Consider the following 14857-nt stretch of genomic DNA (forward strand, 5'->3'; position numbering starts at 1 on the left):
ACTCCTTTTCCTCACTTTCCCATTACACTTGGCAATACTACCATCCCACCCAAAATCTTGATATCATCCTGACCTCTCACTCTTTCCATTCCCATATTCAGTCTGTGGCTAAATCCCACTAGATGATCCTGCTTAACATCTCCCAGATTGATTGCTTTCTCACCATCAAAATGGACACCATCCTGGTGCAGGCACTTGTCATACTCTGGCTAGATTACAGTGTGGACACCCTATCCCTACAGATGTCACTTCTGACATTAGGAGCATTTCCACAGGCAACATTCCGAGTCATAGTCTCAATATTAGATAGCAAGACAGTACCATGGGCAATGAAGATCTGAAATGAAGTCAGTCTCCTAAACTTTGAAGCTATGCTCGCTGAAACATAGTTGTTCTGGGCAAGGAGGAACAAGAGAAGACTGGCCAGCAGCAGGATACCCAAACATATGTCGCCTGGGGAGCTGAAATTAAACAGAAAGCAAGAGAGACATGGGAGGCTGTAAGTGCATGATAAAACAAAGCCTCAAACCATACTAAATCCCAGCTAGGAATCAATAGTTCTAGAGAGACCAGCATAGTGCACTCTGATCAGGAAGGGAGTTTTGTAACAGTAACTCTGTTAGGATCAAAAAAGTAAGAGGCAAAGGAGAAACAGCACAGATGCTGCAAACTATAAAGACAACACAACAGGGGCAGTCTTGTTTAATTACTCTATTGTGACTATTGATCTCTATTGTGTTCTCCCAAGCACTTAGTTCAATCTAGACTCAAATGCTCAACTCTAAGATATTGTACTCTCCCAGCTGCTTAGCACAACCCTTTGCACTTTGAATATCACTAATGGACTGATTGCATGAATAATTCAACCGGACAGTGGCTGTTCCCTTAGATTTTTCATGTTCACTTACACGCCAATGTATGCATTCTATATATTTCTATTGATCCCTATTAACTTGTTTTAATGTGTATACATCTAAAATTCTATTTATTTCTATTGATGCCTATTTACTTGTTTTGATGTCTGTCTCCCCTCCTTCTAGACTGTAAGCCAGTGGGGCAGTGATTGTCTCTCTTTAGGGCAGAATTGTACCTTCCAAGAGCTTAGTACAGTGCTCAGTAAATACAAATGAATGATTGAATGAATTACACCATCAGCAATATCTTCTTCAAATACCAAAGACAAGATTCTGTGTGTGTGTGTGTGTGTGTGTGTGTGTGTGTGCGCACGATACATATGTTGGCAGGAGACCAGTGAGGAGATTTTTAGAGTATCCCCCTCCTCACTGGTCCTCTTTCTTCCACGCTCTTCCCACTCCAGTCCATACTTCACTCTGTTGCCTTGTTCCCCTTTCTAAAATGCCATTTGCCATTTTTTCTTACCCGCATCACTTGTGAATTTAGCCTGAGAGGGCAGCCTCTGGACAGTGAGGCTCTGTTAGGACAAGGCTGAGGCTGCATTTATCAGTAGCTCTCCTCATCTCTCCACTCCCCCAGGAAGTGATTAGTGTGTGTCAGGGTGGAGGTGGTGTTGGGGATGGGGGGGAGGTGCCATTTGCAAATAGCTGAGCACTAATCCACACTGACATTCAGACTAGAACATCTCTGGAATTTCTCAGACTCTGCTCCCTCTTGCCAACCAATCTGGGACAAGATGAGCCCAACCTTCTCTCTGCAATTATTTGATGCCAATTAACACATCAGAGGTGCACTTAGAGGAACTTTGCATCATCAGTGCTGTACCTACACTTCCTTTTCTTCCCCCACTTCCTGTCCCTCTCACTTCACACTCTCTTTCCCTCTGCTGCACTTTCTCTCTTCCCCCTCCTCTATCCCGCCCTCTCCCTGTAGTAGGTTTGGCCCTTAACTGTTGGAGCTGAAGACAAGGGGATTTTGTTTCTTGAAGAACAGTGGTTTTTAGAAGATCTCAGGAAGAACCAAGATCCCAGCTGAGATAAGGACCTAGGGTAGATAAGAACAGATGGCATTTAGAGTCAGGATTTGGTTGATTTTCCTTTTGACCACTCTCACCCGTCGCCGGGTACAGGTTCTTTAGGAATCGGTTCAGCGAGAGAGAGAGAGAGAGAGAGAGAGAGAGGCCGGGGATGGAAAACCTGAGTTTTGTATAGAATTTATTCCGCGGGGCTAATTGAATTAATTAATTATTTAGACGCGACAAATCAGCCTTCTCTTTTGGGAGATATATGGTGTTAAGCTTCCCTAATGGGAGGAATACACTGGTATGTTACTTGCGTGTGGCCCAACACCCGAGCCCACTTATGATTTTCTCACAACGTGGTGAGGCGGCTGGCTCCCACCCTGTGCTCACCCCACCCAGGAGGAATCCACCTTTGTGTTAAATACACTTATGCGTTAAACACTAATGAGTTACATACACCCTTGACGCTGTTTAGTGCCATTGTTCTTGTCTGTCCGTCTCCCCCGATTAGACTGTAAGCCCGTCAAACGGCAGGGACTGTCTCTATCTGTTGCCGACTTGTTCATCCCAAGCGCTTAGTACAGTGCTCTGCACATAGTAAGCGCTCAATAAATACTATTGAATGAATGAATGAATACACTTATGAGTTACATACACTTATGCATTAAACCCAGTAATGCGTTACCTACTTATGGTTACTCGCACTTGGTGAGGCGGCTAGCTCCCACCCTGTTCATATCCCACTGGGGAGGCACCCACCTAGACATCAAATCCACTTATGTGCTACTCGCACTTGGTGAGGCGGCTAGCTCCCACCCTGTTCACGTTTCCCTGGGAAGGCACCCACTTAGACATCAAATCCATTTAAACATTACATACCAATGGTGAAGCGTGTGGCTTCCAACCCCACGAGCGCTCTGCAGGACAGAGCACTCACCCATCCCACGGCTCCTCACTTGGTGCAGGCAGAGCAGCCTTCTCACACTCTGGACAGAGGAGACCTGCAGCCGGTTGCTGCAAGTCCCGTTCCTATGCACAGAAGGTTAGAGGCGGCAGGTATTTATCACCTGTGCCCTTAGGCCATTCCAGCTTCCAGCCTCAGTTTATCCAATCTCTGCCCTCCCCCCTCCTCCATTCCTATTTTGATTGGCACGGTGGTGAGGGACACCTTCCGTATTCTCAACTTGGGCTGTCAATCTGGCAGTTTTGGTTGTGGGGGTGGTATTCCGCCCTCACTTCCGAGTTCCGCCTGCTGGCTTGGGAGATCACGAGATAGCATTTGACCTTGAGATGGTCTGTACCCCAGGGTCACCTTGGGACAACCACCTCCAAAGTATTTCCTGCTTCTGATAGTCTTGTGAGCTGTTTTTCTTTATTTACCCTCTTGAGTGGCAGAGCACTTTGATGTTCATTCCAGTCCCACAGCACTCATGTAAATAGCCTATTTTCCCAATCCATAATTTGTTTTAGTGATTATCTCCCACTATAGGGTGCCTGTTCCTTGTGGGAAGGCCGCCGATCGCGGACACAATTGTGCCGGAACCGCCTCTCCATTGGAGCTGCGCCTTGGACTGGCTGAATCTTTCTCCTCCACTGATCGCCGCCACGTGGACTCGGGACCTCCGCTCCCTTGGAGCCGCGCTATCAGACTTCAATGACCTGCCCCCGGGTTTATGACCAGCTTCCCAACCCGGACTCCTTGCACCCCCGCCCAAGGACTCTGACACTGAGGATCCTCCCCTCCCCCACACCCCCGCCACCGCAGACCCCACAGCCACCAAATCCACAAGTAGCTCCCAGACCTCCCCCTACTTTCCCTGACCCTCCTACTCCCAAACAATGCCCCCCTCCCAGGTCTTGCACCCCCTCGTAGCCCCTCCTGGTAGCAAACCCGGACAGTAGGACTCTGTTCTCCCAGCACCCCCTTCCCCCCCTCCCCCGGGTCGAGAGACATTGTGCTCCCCCCGCACCCGGAGTCGTGGATCATTGTGCTCCCCTGCTCCCCCAACCCCTGGGCCACGGAACATTGTGCTATCCAGCCGCCCCCCCCACCCCGGGACGTGGAACATTACCTCTCCAACCGCCCTCCTCCCCCTCCGCCCAGAAGCGGCCATCCTTTGGGGAGCCCTCACTCCCTCCTCCCCTGTGCTCTGACCAGAGGTGATAGATATTCCCCGCCCACACTTTCCTCACCCCCATCCCCGGGCAACACTGCGCTTGTTTTCACTGTGTTACTTTAGCTGCTCCCTGCTCCCGCAACTACTCTTCTCCCCATGAGTTTCTGCTCCCTTATCCCCCACATCAGCTCCACCCTTCCCCACATTGGACAACCACAGGGCTCCCTCCGCCACCTCAGAAACACTTGGACCACGAGCACCAGGACTCTCGTTGCCGCTAGTCTTTAGATTTTGATCCTATTGACCCTTAGTCAAATCAACACCCGACGCTGGTCATCACCTGCTTATTAATAATATCTTATTGTATCATGTTACTATATTACCGGTTTTGCATGATATTGTTAATTGTTCTCAGTGCTGCCACCTTCCTCTCTGACCTCATCATGTCCTTCCACTCCCCTTCCTCCCATCTTCCCCTGCCGATCCTCACCTTCCCCTTCTCCTCTCCTGCCCAGCTCTTTCCAGCTCTCTCCTCTGCCTCCTCCCTTCCTCCCCACGCCCGCCCTAGAACCACACTTTACCAGCACCACCCCTCTACCGCCTCCCACTGCGCTCCTCCCCACCAAACACCCTCCTCCCTCCTCCTCCCCTTCCCTCTTCCCCACCCACGCCCCATACCAGTCCTCCTGTCCCACCGCCACCCCTCATCCCTCTCTCCCCGTCCAGAGCCCCGCCATCTCATTCCCATCCTAACCCTCCCCTCCCTCCTCTCCCTCCCCACTCCCTCCCCTGTACCCACCCCTGCTGTCAAGTGTGGCCTTTGGAATCCCCCTCCATGACAGGTAAACTACCTTTCATCCTTGACCTTTTCCTTTTCAGCTCTCTCCTCCTCCTCACCCTTACGGAGATCTGGCTCACTCCTTAAGACGGTCTCTTCTGCTACTCTCTCCAGCGGAGGCCTCTCCTTCTCCCACTCCCCCAGATTCACCGGAAGGGGAGGAGGGGTCGGCTTCCTCCTCTTACCTCAATGCAGCTTCCGCACTATCCCTCCTCCCCCTTCCCTCTCCGTCCCCTCCTTTGAAGCCCATATCATTCGCCTCTACCACCCCCTCCAGATTCTTGGAGCTGACATCTACCGCCCTCCTGGTCCCAACTCCGACTTCTTCAACCACCTTGACACCTTTCTCACCTTCCTTCTCTCCTTCTCTCTGCCCACTCTGATCCTTGGAGACTTCAACAACCACATGGATATACCTGGTGATTCCTCTGCCGCCGGCCTGCTATCACTCCTCGACTCTGCCAACCTCCTGCTCCACCACGCCTCGTCGACTCACCAACTTGGTCACAACCTCGATCTCGTCATCTCCTACCACTGCACTATCTCCTCCCCCACCAACTCTGAAATCCCTCTCTCAGACCATAACCTTCTCACTTGCCTCCTCTCTCACACTCTCTCCCCCTGCAAATCTGTACTACTCCCCCGCAGAGACCTCCGCTCTCTTGATCTCATCCATGTCTCCAAAAGCATCTCTCCCCACCTTGCCCCCCTGCCCTCTCTTCCCACTCTTGATGATCAGGTTACCGCTCTCAACTCCACCCTCTCTATTCATCTCAACCCTCTCGCCCCCCCTTTCCCTCCGCCGTTCTCGCTCCACTAACCCACAGCCATGGATCACTGCCTCTGTCTGCCTCCTACGCTCTTATGCTCGAGCTGCTGAGCGCTGCTGGCAAAGGTCCAAGCACCAAACCGACCTTATCCATTGAAAATTTATCTTTTCCTGCCTTAACTCTGCCCTCTCCTCCGTCAGGCAAAACTTCTTTTCTTCCCTCATTGACACCCATGCCCGTCACCCCTGCCAATTATCCCGGACCTTTAATTCTCTCCTCAGGCCCCCTGTTCCTCCCCCTCCCTCATCCCTCACCCCCAACGATCTGGCCACCTACTTAACACACTTTAACACAATCAGGTCTGAGCTCCCCAACGTCACCCCTCCCCATCCTGCCTCCCCCGCCCCCCAACCCTCTCCCCTACTTTCCCATCCTTCCTTGCAGTATCCTCAGAGGACATCTCCTCTCTCCTCGCAAGTGCCACCCCCTCGCAAGTGCCTCGGACCCCAATCCCGCTCACTTTATAAAAACCATCGCCCCTTCCCTCCTCCTCTCCTTAACTTCTGTCTCTAACCGCTCACTCTCCAATGGCCTCTTCCCCTCTGCCTTCAAACATGCCCATGTCCCCCCCATCCAAAAATAAACCCTCTCTCGACCCCACTTCCCCTTCCAGTTATCGCCCTATCTCCCTACTACCCTTCCTTTCCATGCTCCTAGAACGAGTCGTCTACACTCGCTGCCTAGAATTCCTTAACTCCCATTCTCTTCTGGACCCCCTCCACTCTACCAAAGCTGCTCTCTCTAAGGTCACCCATGACCTCCTTCTTGCCAAATCCAATGGCTCCTACTCTATCCTAATCGTCCTTGACCGCTCAGCTGCCTTCGACACTGTTGCATCCCTTTCTCCTCCACACCTTATCTCACCTTGGCTTCACGGACTCCGTCCTCTCCTGGTTCTCCACTTATCTCTCTAGCCATTCATTCTCGGTCTCCTTTGCAGGCTCCTCCTCCCCATCCCATCCTCTAACTGTTGGGGTTCTTCAAGGGTCAGTTCTTGGCCCTCTTCTGTTCTCCATCTATACTCACTCCTTCGGTGAACTCATTCGCTCTCACGGCTTCAACTATCATCTCTATGCAGATGACATACAGAGCTACATCTCTGCCCTGTCCTCCCCCCCCCCCTTCAGGCTTGTATCTCCTCCTGCCTCGAAGACGTCTCTACCTGATGTCCGCCCGCCACCTAAAACTCAACATGTCCAAAACTGAGCTCCTCATCTATCCCTCCCAAGCCCGGTCCTCTTCCTGACTTCCCTGTCACTGTGGATGGTTCAACCATCCTTCCCGTCTCTCAAGCCCTCAACTTTGGTGTCATCCTTGACTCGACTCTCTCATTCACCCCACACATCCAATCCATCACCATTGCCTGCTGGTCTCACCTTTACAGTATCACCAAGATCTGCCCTTTCCTCTACATCCAAATGGCTATCGGGCTGATACATGCTCTTGTAATATCCCAGCTGAATTATTGTGTCAGCCTTCTCTCTGATCTCCCTTCCTCCTATCTCTCCCCACTCCAGTCTGCTGCCCGGATCATCTTCCTGCAGAAACCCTCTGGGCGTGTCACTCCCCTCCTTAACCTCCAGTGGTTGCCTATCAACCTCCACACGAAACAAAGATTTCTCACTCTGGGTTTCAAGGCTCTCCATCACCTTGCCCCCTCCTACCTCTCCTCCCTTCTCTCTTTCTACTGCCCACCCCGCACGCTCCTCTCCTCTGCCGCTCAATTCCTCACCGTCCCCCGTTCATGCTTATCCCACCGTCGACCTCTGGCCCACATCCTACTGCTGTCCTGGAATGCCCTCCCTCCTCACCTCCGCCAAACTCTCTTCCCCTCTTCAAAGCCCTACTGAGAACTCACCTCCTCCAAGAGGCCTTCCCAGACTGAACTTCCCCTTTCCTTCTTCTCCCTCTGCTCCCTTTCTTCTCCCCCTCCACCCTCTACTCCCTCCCCCTTATCCCCTTCACTTTCCCTCAGCTAAGCCCCCTTTCCCTCTGCTCCTCACCCTCTCCCTTCCCCTCCCCTCAACACTGTGCTCATTTGTATATATTTTTATTACCCTATTTATTTTGTTAATGAGGTGTACATCTCCTTGATTCTATTTATCATGATTATTTTGTCTTATGTCAGTCTCTCTTAGACTGTAAGCCCATCGTTGGGCAGGGATTTGTCTCTATTTGTTTCCGAGTTGTACATTACAAGCGCTTAGTACAGTGCTCTGCACATAGTAAGCACTCAATAAATACTATTGAATGAATATTATTATCATTATGGTGGCTCAGAGCTCCCACGTCTATCCTACCACAATCAGTTAGAGGGTGAGAGCTAAGAAGGACACAGCACTAAGAAAAAGGGGGCAATTCAGACTGACTGTGGAGGTAGCAGTGGCTGGGGAAGGGAGTCGGGAAACTTGGAGGGGTCAAGGCCTTGAATGGCTGGGAGGAGGATCACTAGAAGTCAGGGTTCTCTGATAGCACAACTAGGGATTTCCTTCTCATGCTGGAGATCCAAGGAAACAAATGTTGATGTGACATCCCTACCCCCAATCCCTTCCCTGGGGATGCCCACCCTGGTCTCCTGGGAAAGGTGCCCCTGTCATGGGGGAAGTCTCAAGTCTGACCAGGGGCACTGCTGCCCAGACAGGAGCTGGGCCAGGGTTGGGGTCAGGGATTGGGTCTCCCCCAGTTGCCGGATCCCCTTGGATGTGGAAGGTATCCCTCTGGGAGGCCGCACTGCAGCCCCCTCCCCTCTCCCACTCCGGCTAAATCCCTCCCAGAAGCTCCCTTGGGTGAAGCTCCCTTCCCACCCCAGAGCCAGGGTTGATTCACTGCTTCCCAGGATGGACTTGCGGTTTCAGTTTGAACCATAGTGACTGGAAGTGGGTCCTGTCAACTTCTGGGTTTTCTCTAAGTTGCCAGAGGCTTCTCTGACTCAGTGGCCACTCACTTTCGCAGAGGGGTGGGATGGGGTAAGCCCGCAGGATTCCCAGTCAACTTCTTCCTTAGGGCGGATGGACGGACCAGGGGAGCTAATGTTTCCTCGTGCCCTCCCTCCCCTCTTTATGATGTCACCTCCAGGCCCGGGCTTCAAGGCCGCGAAAACACTGTTCTAAGCCCTGCAGTACATACAAGTCAATCAAACTGGACACAGTCCCAGTCCCACATGGGGTCATACTCAGTCCTCATTTGTACAGATGAGGAAACTGAAGCTTAGACAAGTTAAGTGACTGGCCCAAGGTCACACAACAGACATGTGGCGGAGCTGGGATTGGAATCCAGGTTTGGAGCCCGGAGAGGATCTCGGCGCTGCAGTGAGGTTATTTTCCCTACCCAACCTCTGGGCATATGGAGTTGGGGGCGGGGGGGGAATCTAGCGTGGCTCAGTGGAAAGAGCCCGGGCTTGGGAGTCAAAGGTCAGGGGTTCTAATTCCGGATCCGCTATTTGTCAGCCGTGACCTTGGGCAAGTCACTTCACTTCTCTGTGCCTCAGTTACCTCATCTGTAAAATGGGGATGAAGAGTGCAAGCCCTACGTGGGACAACCTGATTATCTTGTATCTACCCCAGGGCTTAGAATAGTGCTTGGCACATAGTAAGCACTTAAAAAATACCAACATTATTACTATTATTACCTTCCCCCTCACGCTCCTGGGTGTTTCCATGGAGATGGTGATGGGGACCAGCTGCATATTACAGTGTCCTAGGCAATACCCTTTTCTGCCACAAGGGGGTAGTGAGGTACAAGCCATAGGGAACGAAAGAGCACCACCAAGCTTTGGAATGCGATCAATCAGCTGGATTTATTGAGCACTTGGGAGAGTCCAATAGAGTCAGTAAAGAAGCAGGGTGGTCTAATGGAAAGAGTACTGGACTGGTAGTCAGAAAACCTGGATTCCTGTCGCAATTTACCAAATGAGCGAGGGCACGGCGGTGGCTGCCACAACCGTGGAGGTCACAGAGATGAAAAAAAAGTCATTTTGTTATGTGTTAAATGCTATGTGCTAAACACTAAAGAGTAGGTACAGGATTCATTCATTCATTCATTCATTCATTCAATAGTATTTATTGAGCGCTTACTATGTGCAGAGCACTGTACTAAGTGATTGGAATGTACAAGTCGGCAACAGATACAGTCCCTGCCATTTGACGGGCTTACAGTCTAATCGGGGGAGACAGGCAGACAAGAACAATGTCAATAAATAGAGTCAAGGGGAAGAACATCTCATAAAAACAATGGCAACTAAATAGAATCAGGGTGATGTACATCTCATTAAGCAAAATAAACAAAATAAATAGGGTAATAAAGATATATACAGTCCAGAGGACGAGTACAGTGCTGAGGAGGTGGGACGGGAGGGGGGAGGAGGAGAGGGAAAGGGGGGAGAAGAGGGTTTAGCTGCGGAGAGGTGAAGGGGGGGTAGAGGGAGCAGAGGGAAAAAGGGGGGAGCTCAGTCTGGGAAGGCCTCTTGGAGGAGATGAGTTTTAAGTAGGGATTTGAAGAGGGGAAGAGAATTAGATTGTCTGAGGTGAGGAGGGAGGGCATTCCAGGACCGCGGGAGGACGTGGCTCAGGGGTCGATGGCGGGATAGGCGAGACCGAGGGACGGTGAGGAGGTGGGTGGCAGAGGAGCGGAGTGTGCAGGGTGGGCAGTAGAAAGAGAGAAGGGAGGACAGGTAGGAAGGGCAAGGTGATGGAGAGCCTTGAAGCCTAGAATGAGGAGCTTCTGTTTGGAGCAGAGGTCGGTAGGCAACCACTGGAGGTGTTTAAGAAGGGGAGTGACATGCCCAGATCGTTTCTGCAGGAAGATGAGCCGGGCAGCGGAGTGAAGAATAGACTGGAACGGGGCGAGAGAGGAGGAAGGGAAATCAGAGAGAAAGCTGACACAGTAGTCTAGCCGGGATATAACAAGAGCCCGTAGCAATAAGGTAGCCATTTGGGGGGAGAGGAAAGGCGGATCTTGGTGATATTGTAAAGGTGAGACCGGCAGGTCTTGGTAACGTATAGGATGGGTGGGGTGAACGAGAGAGACGAGTCAAAGATGACACCGAGATTGCGGGCCTGAGAGACGGGAAGGATGGTCGTGCCATCCACGGTGATAGGGAAGTCAGGGAGAGGACCGGGCTTGGGAGGGAAGATGAGGAGCTCAGTCTTGCTCATGTTGAGTTTTAGATGGCGGGCCGACATCCAGGTGGAGACATCCTGGAGGCAAGAGGAGATGCGAACCTGAAGGGAGGGGGAGAAGACGGGGCAGAGATGTAGATCTGCGTGTCATCTGCGCAGAGATGGTAGTCGAAGCCGTGAGAGCGAATGAGTTCACCAAGGGAGTGAGTGTAAATGGAGAACACAAGAGGGCCAAGAACTGACCCTTGAGGAACTCCAACAGTTAAAGGATGGGAGGTAGAGGAGGCACCTGCGAAGGAGACCAACAATGACCGGTCAGAGAGATAAGAGGAGAACCAGGAGAGGACAGAGTCCGTGAAGCCAAGGTGACATAAGGTGAAGAAAGAGGGGAAGGTCGACAGTGTCAAAGGCAGCTGAGAGGTCAAGGAGGATTAGAATGGAGTAGGAGCCATTGGATTTGGCCAGAAGGAGGTCATGGGTGACCTTAGAGAGAGCAGTCTCGGTAGAGTGGAGGGGACGGAAGCCAGATTGGAGGGGGTCCAGGAGAGAATGGGAATTAAGGAATTCTAAGCAGCGAATGTAGACGATTCGTTCTAGGATTTTGGAAAGGAAGGGTAGGAGGGAGATAGGGTGACAACTGGAAGGGGAAGTGGGGTTGAGAGCGGGTTTTTTTAGGATGAGGGAGACGTGGGCATGTTTGAAGGCAGAGGGGAAGGAGCCATTGGAGATTGAGTGGTTAAAAATAGAAGTTAAGGAAGGGAGGAGGGCAGGGGCGATGGTTTCTATAAGGTGAGCGGGAATGGGGTCCGAGGCGCAGGTGGAGGGGGTGGCACTTGTGAGGCGGGAAGAGATCTCCTCTGAGGATACTGCAGGGAAGGATGGGAAAATCGGGGAGAGGGTTGGTCGGGGGGAGGGGAGGGGGAGAGGTGACTTTGGGGAGCTCAGACCTGATTGTGTTGATTTTTGTGATGAAGTAGGAGGCCAGATCATTGGGGTGAGAGATGGGGGAGGAGGAGTAACAGGGGGCCCAAGGAGAGAGTTAAAGGTCCGGAACAATTGGCGGGGGTGACAGGCCTGGGTGTCGATGAGGGAGGAGAAGAAGTTTTGCCTGGCGGAGGAGAGGGCAGAATTAAGGCAGGAAAGGATAAATTTGAAATGTATGAGGTCGGCTTGGTGCTTGGACTTTCGCCAGCAGCGCTTGGCAGCTCGAGCATAGGAGTGTAGGAGGCAGACAGAGGAGGTGATCCAGGGCTGTGGGTTAGTGGAGCGAGAGTGGCGGAGAGAAAGGGGGGCAAGAGAGTTGAGATGAGTAGAGAGGGTGGAGTTGAGAGCGGAGACCTGATCATCGAGAGTGGGAAGTGAGGACAAGGTGACTTTTATGCTGAGGAAAGACCCTTCCTCCACTGCACTACCCCTTTGGTGACCCTTTGCGGGTCTCTCAGGCCCGCAATCTCGGTGTCATCCTTGACTCGTCTCTCTCGTTCACCCCACACATCCTATCCGTTACCAAGACCTGCCGGTTTCACCTTTACAATATCGCCAAGATCCGTCCTTTCCTCTCCACCCAAACGGCTACCTTACTGCTACAGGCTCTCGTTATATCCCGGCTAGACTACTGTGTCGGCCTTCTCTCTGACCTCCTTTCCTTCTCTCTCGCCCTGCTCCAGTCTATTCTTCACTCCGCTGCCCGGGTCATCTTCCTGCAGAAACGATCTGGGCATGTCACTCCCCTTCTTAAACAACTCCAGTGGTTGCCTATGAACCCCCGCTCCAAACAAAAACTCCTCACTCTAGGCTTCGAGGCTCTACATCACCTTGCCCATTCCTACCTCTCCTCCCTTCTCTCTTTCTACCACCCACCCCGCACGCTCCGCTCCTCCGCCGCCCACCTCCTCGCCGTCCTTCGGTCTCGCCTATCCCGCCGTCGACCCCCGGGCCACGTCCTCCCGCGGTCCCGGAACGCCCTCCCTCCTCACCTCCACCAAACTGATTCTCTTCCCCTCTTCAAAACCCTACTTAAAACTCACCTCCTCCAAGAGGCCTTCCCAGACTGAGCTCCTCTTCTCCCTCTACTCCCTTCTGCCACCCCCCCTTTACCTCTCCGCAGCTAAAGCCTCATTTTCCCCTTTTCCCTCTGCTCCTCCACCTCTCCCTTCCCATCCCCACAGCACTGTACTCGTCCGCTCAATTGTATATATTTCCATTGCCCTATTTATTTTGTTAATGAATTGTACATCACCTTGATTCTATTTAGTTGTCATTGTTTTTACGAGATGTTCTTCCCCTTGACTCTATTTATTGCCATCGTTCTTGTCTGTCCATCTCCCCCGATTAGACTGTAAGCCTGTCAAACGGCAGGGACTGTCTCTATCTGTTGCCAACTTGTTCATCCCAAGCGCTTAGTACAGTGCTCTGCACATAGTAAGCGCTCAATAAATACTATTGAATGAATGAATGAATGAATGAATGGTGAGGATGCCCCTGCTAGACTCTCCCCTCCCTGCACAGCACTCTAAGTGAAAGGCACAGGTCTGAGATATGGGATTATCACAGTCACTGGGATGTTTGGCGAAGGGAGATGGGCTCATCTGATTCTGTTACTTAAGAATAACAGTGAGGGAATTATAATAATAATAACAATAATAATACCTTTGATATTTGATAAGCTCCTACTATGTATCAGGCACTATATTAAGCACTGGGATGGATATGAGCAAATTGGGTTGGGTATGGTCCCTGTCCCACGTAGGGCTCACTGTCTCAATCCCCATGGTACAGTTAAGGTAACTGAGACCCAGACATTAAAGTCACTTGCTCAATGTCGCAGAGCAGAGAAGTGGCAGAGTCAGGATCAGAACTCATGAACCTTTGACTCCTAAGCCAGGACTTTATCCATTACACATGGCTGCTTCTCCAGGGAAGGAATAGACAAGTGATGGAGGGCAGAGTGGAGAAGTTTGGAGCATGAAAGGATGATGGAGTGAGAGGCTGGTGCTCAGATAGGAGAGACAGGTGGAAACACAGGAATCCAGACAGCACATTGGGGTTTATTGCTTTGTTCATTCATTCATTCATTTAATCATATTTATTGAGCAATTACCATGTGCAGAGCACTGTACTAAATGCTTGGAAAGTACAATACAGCAGTAAAGAGAGGCAATCCCTGCCCACAACAGGTTCACAATCTAGAGGGAGGGGAGACAGATATCAAAACAAATAAACAGCCATCGGTATAAATGAATAGAATTATAGATATCTGCTTATATACATAAGTGCTGTGCAGTGGGGAGAGGGAAGAAGAGCAGAAGGAGTGAGTTGAGGTGACACAGAAGGAAGGGAGAACTGAGGAAGAGGTGACTTAGTCTGGGAAGGCCTCTTGGAGGAAGTGAACCTTCAGTAGGACTTTTAAGGAGGAAAGTGATTGTTTGGTGGATTTCAGGAGGGATGGTGTTCCAGGCCAAAGGTAGGACGTGAGCCAGGGGTCGGCAATAAGACAGGCAAGATTGAAGCACTGTGAGAAGGTTAGCACCAGAGGAGTGGAATGTGAGGGCTGGGATGTAGGAGAGAAAGGAGGAGAGCTAAGAAGGGGCAAGGGGATGGAGAGCTCTGAAGCCAATAGTGAGGAATTTTTGTTTGATCCACAGGTTGATAGACAACCACTGGAGATTTTTGAAGGGGGGGGTGACATGCCCTGAACGTTTCTGTAGAAGGATAATCGGGGCAGCAGAGTGAAGTATGAATTGAAATGGGGAGAGACAGGAGGTTGCGAGGTCAGAAAGGAGGTTGATGCAGTAATCCAGTTGGATAGGATGAGTGATTGTTCTCTGCTGCCTCCACCTTCAATGTAGCCTCCCAGGCTGAAGAGAAGATCTCTGCAACCCTGACATATCTCCCCCAAACACACCTCTTCTGTTTCAATGGGAGCTGGAATCAATGCTCAGTCAGGGGTGCCCTGGAGTGTGTCTGAGAGGGGACAAGTACCAGGTTCTGAGGGGACAAAGACCATGTTCTCCCAGTCC

The 14857-nt window shown here is 51.4% G+C and overlaps 1 long non-coding RNA gene across 1 annotated transcript; it reads right to left on the minus strand.

The window, feature by feature from the left end:
* Window positions 1–348: 348 nt before the first annotated feature.
* On the minus strand, window positions 349–8747 carry LOC114817029. The gene is made up of 2 exons (XR_003764866.1): window positions 8666–8747; window positions 349–461 (listed from the first exon to the last, which is right to left on the minus strand). It is a non-coding gene; the product is annotated as an uncharacterized LOC114817029 (long non-coding RNA).
* Window positions 8748–14857: the final 6110 nt, after the last annotated feature.

This window comes from Ornithorhynchus anatinus, chromosome 15 (assembly GCF_004115215.2).
Source record: "Ornithorhynchus anatinus isolate Pmale09 chromosome 15, mOrnAna1.pri.v4, whole genome shotgun sequence".
Classification (NCBI taxonomy): domain Eukaryota; kingdom Metazoa; phylum Chordata; class Mammalia; order Monotremata; family Ornithorhynchidae; genus Ornithorhynchus; species Ornithorhynchus anatinus.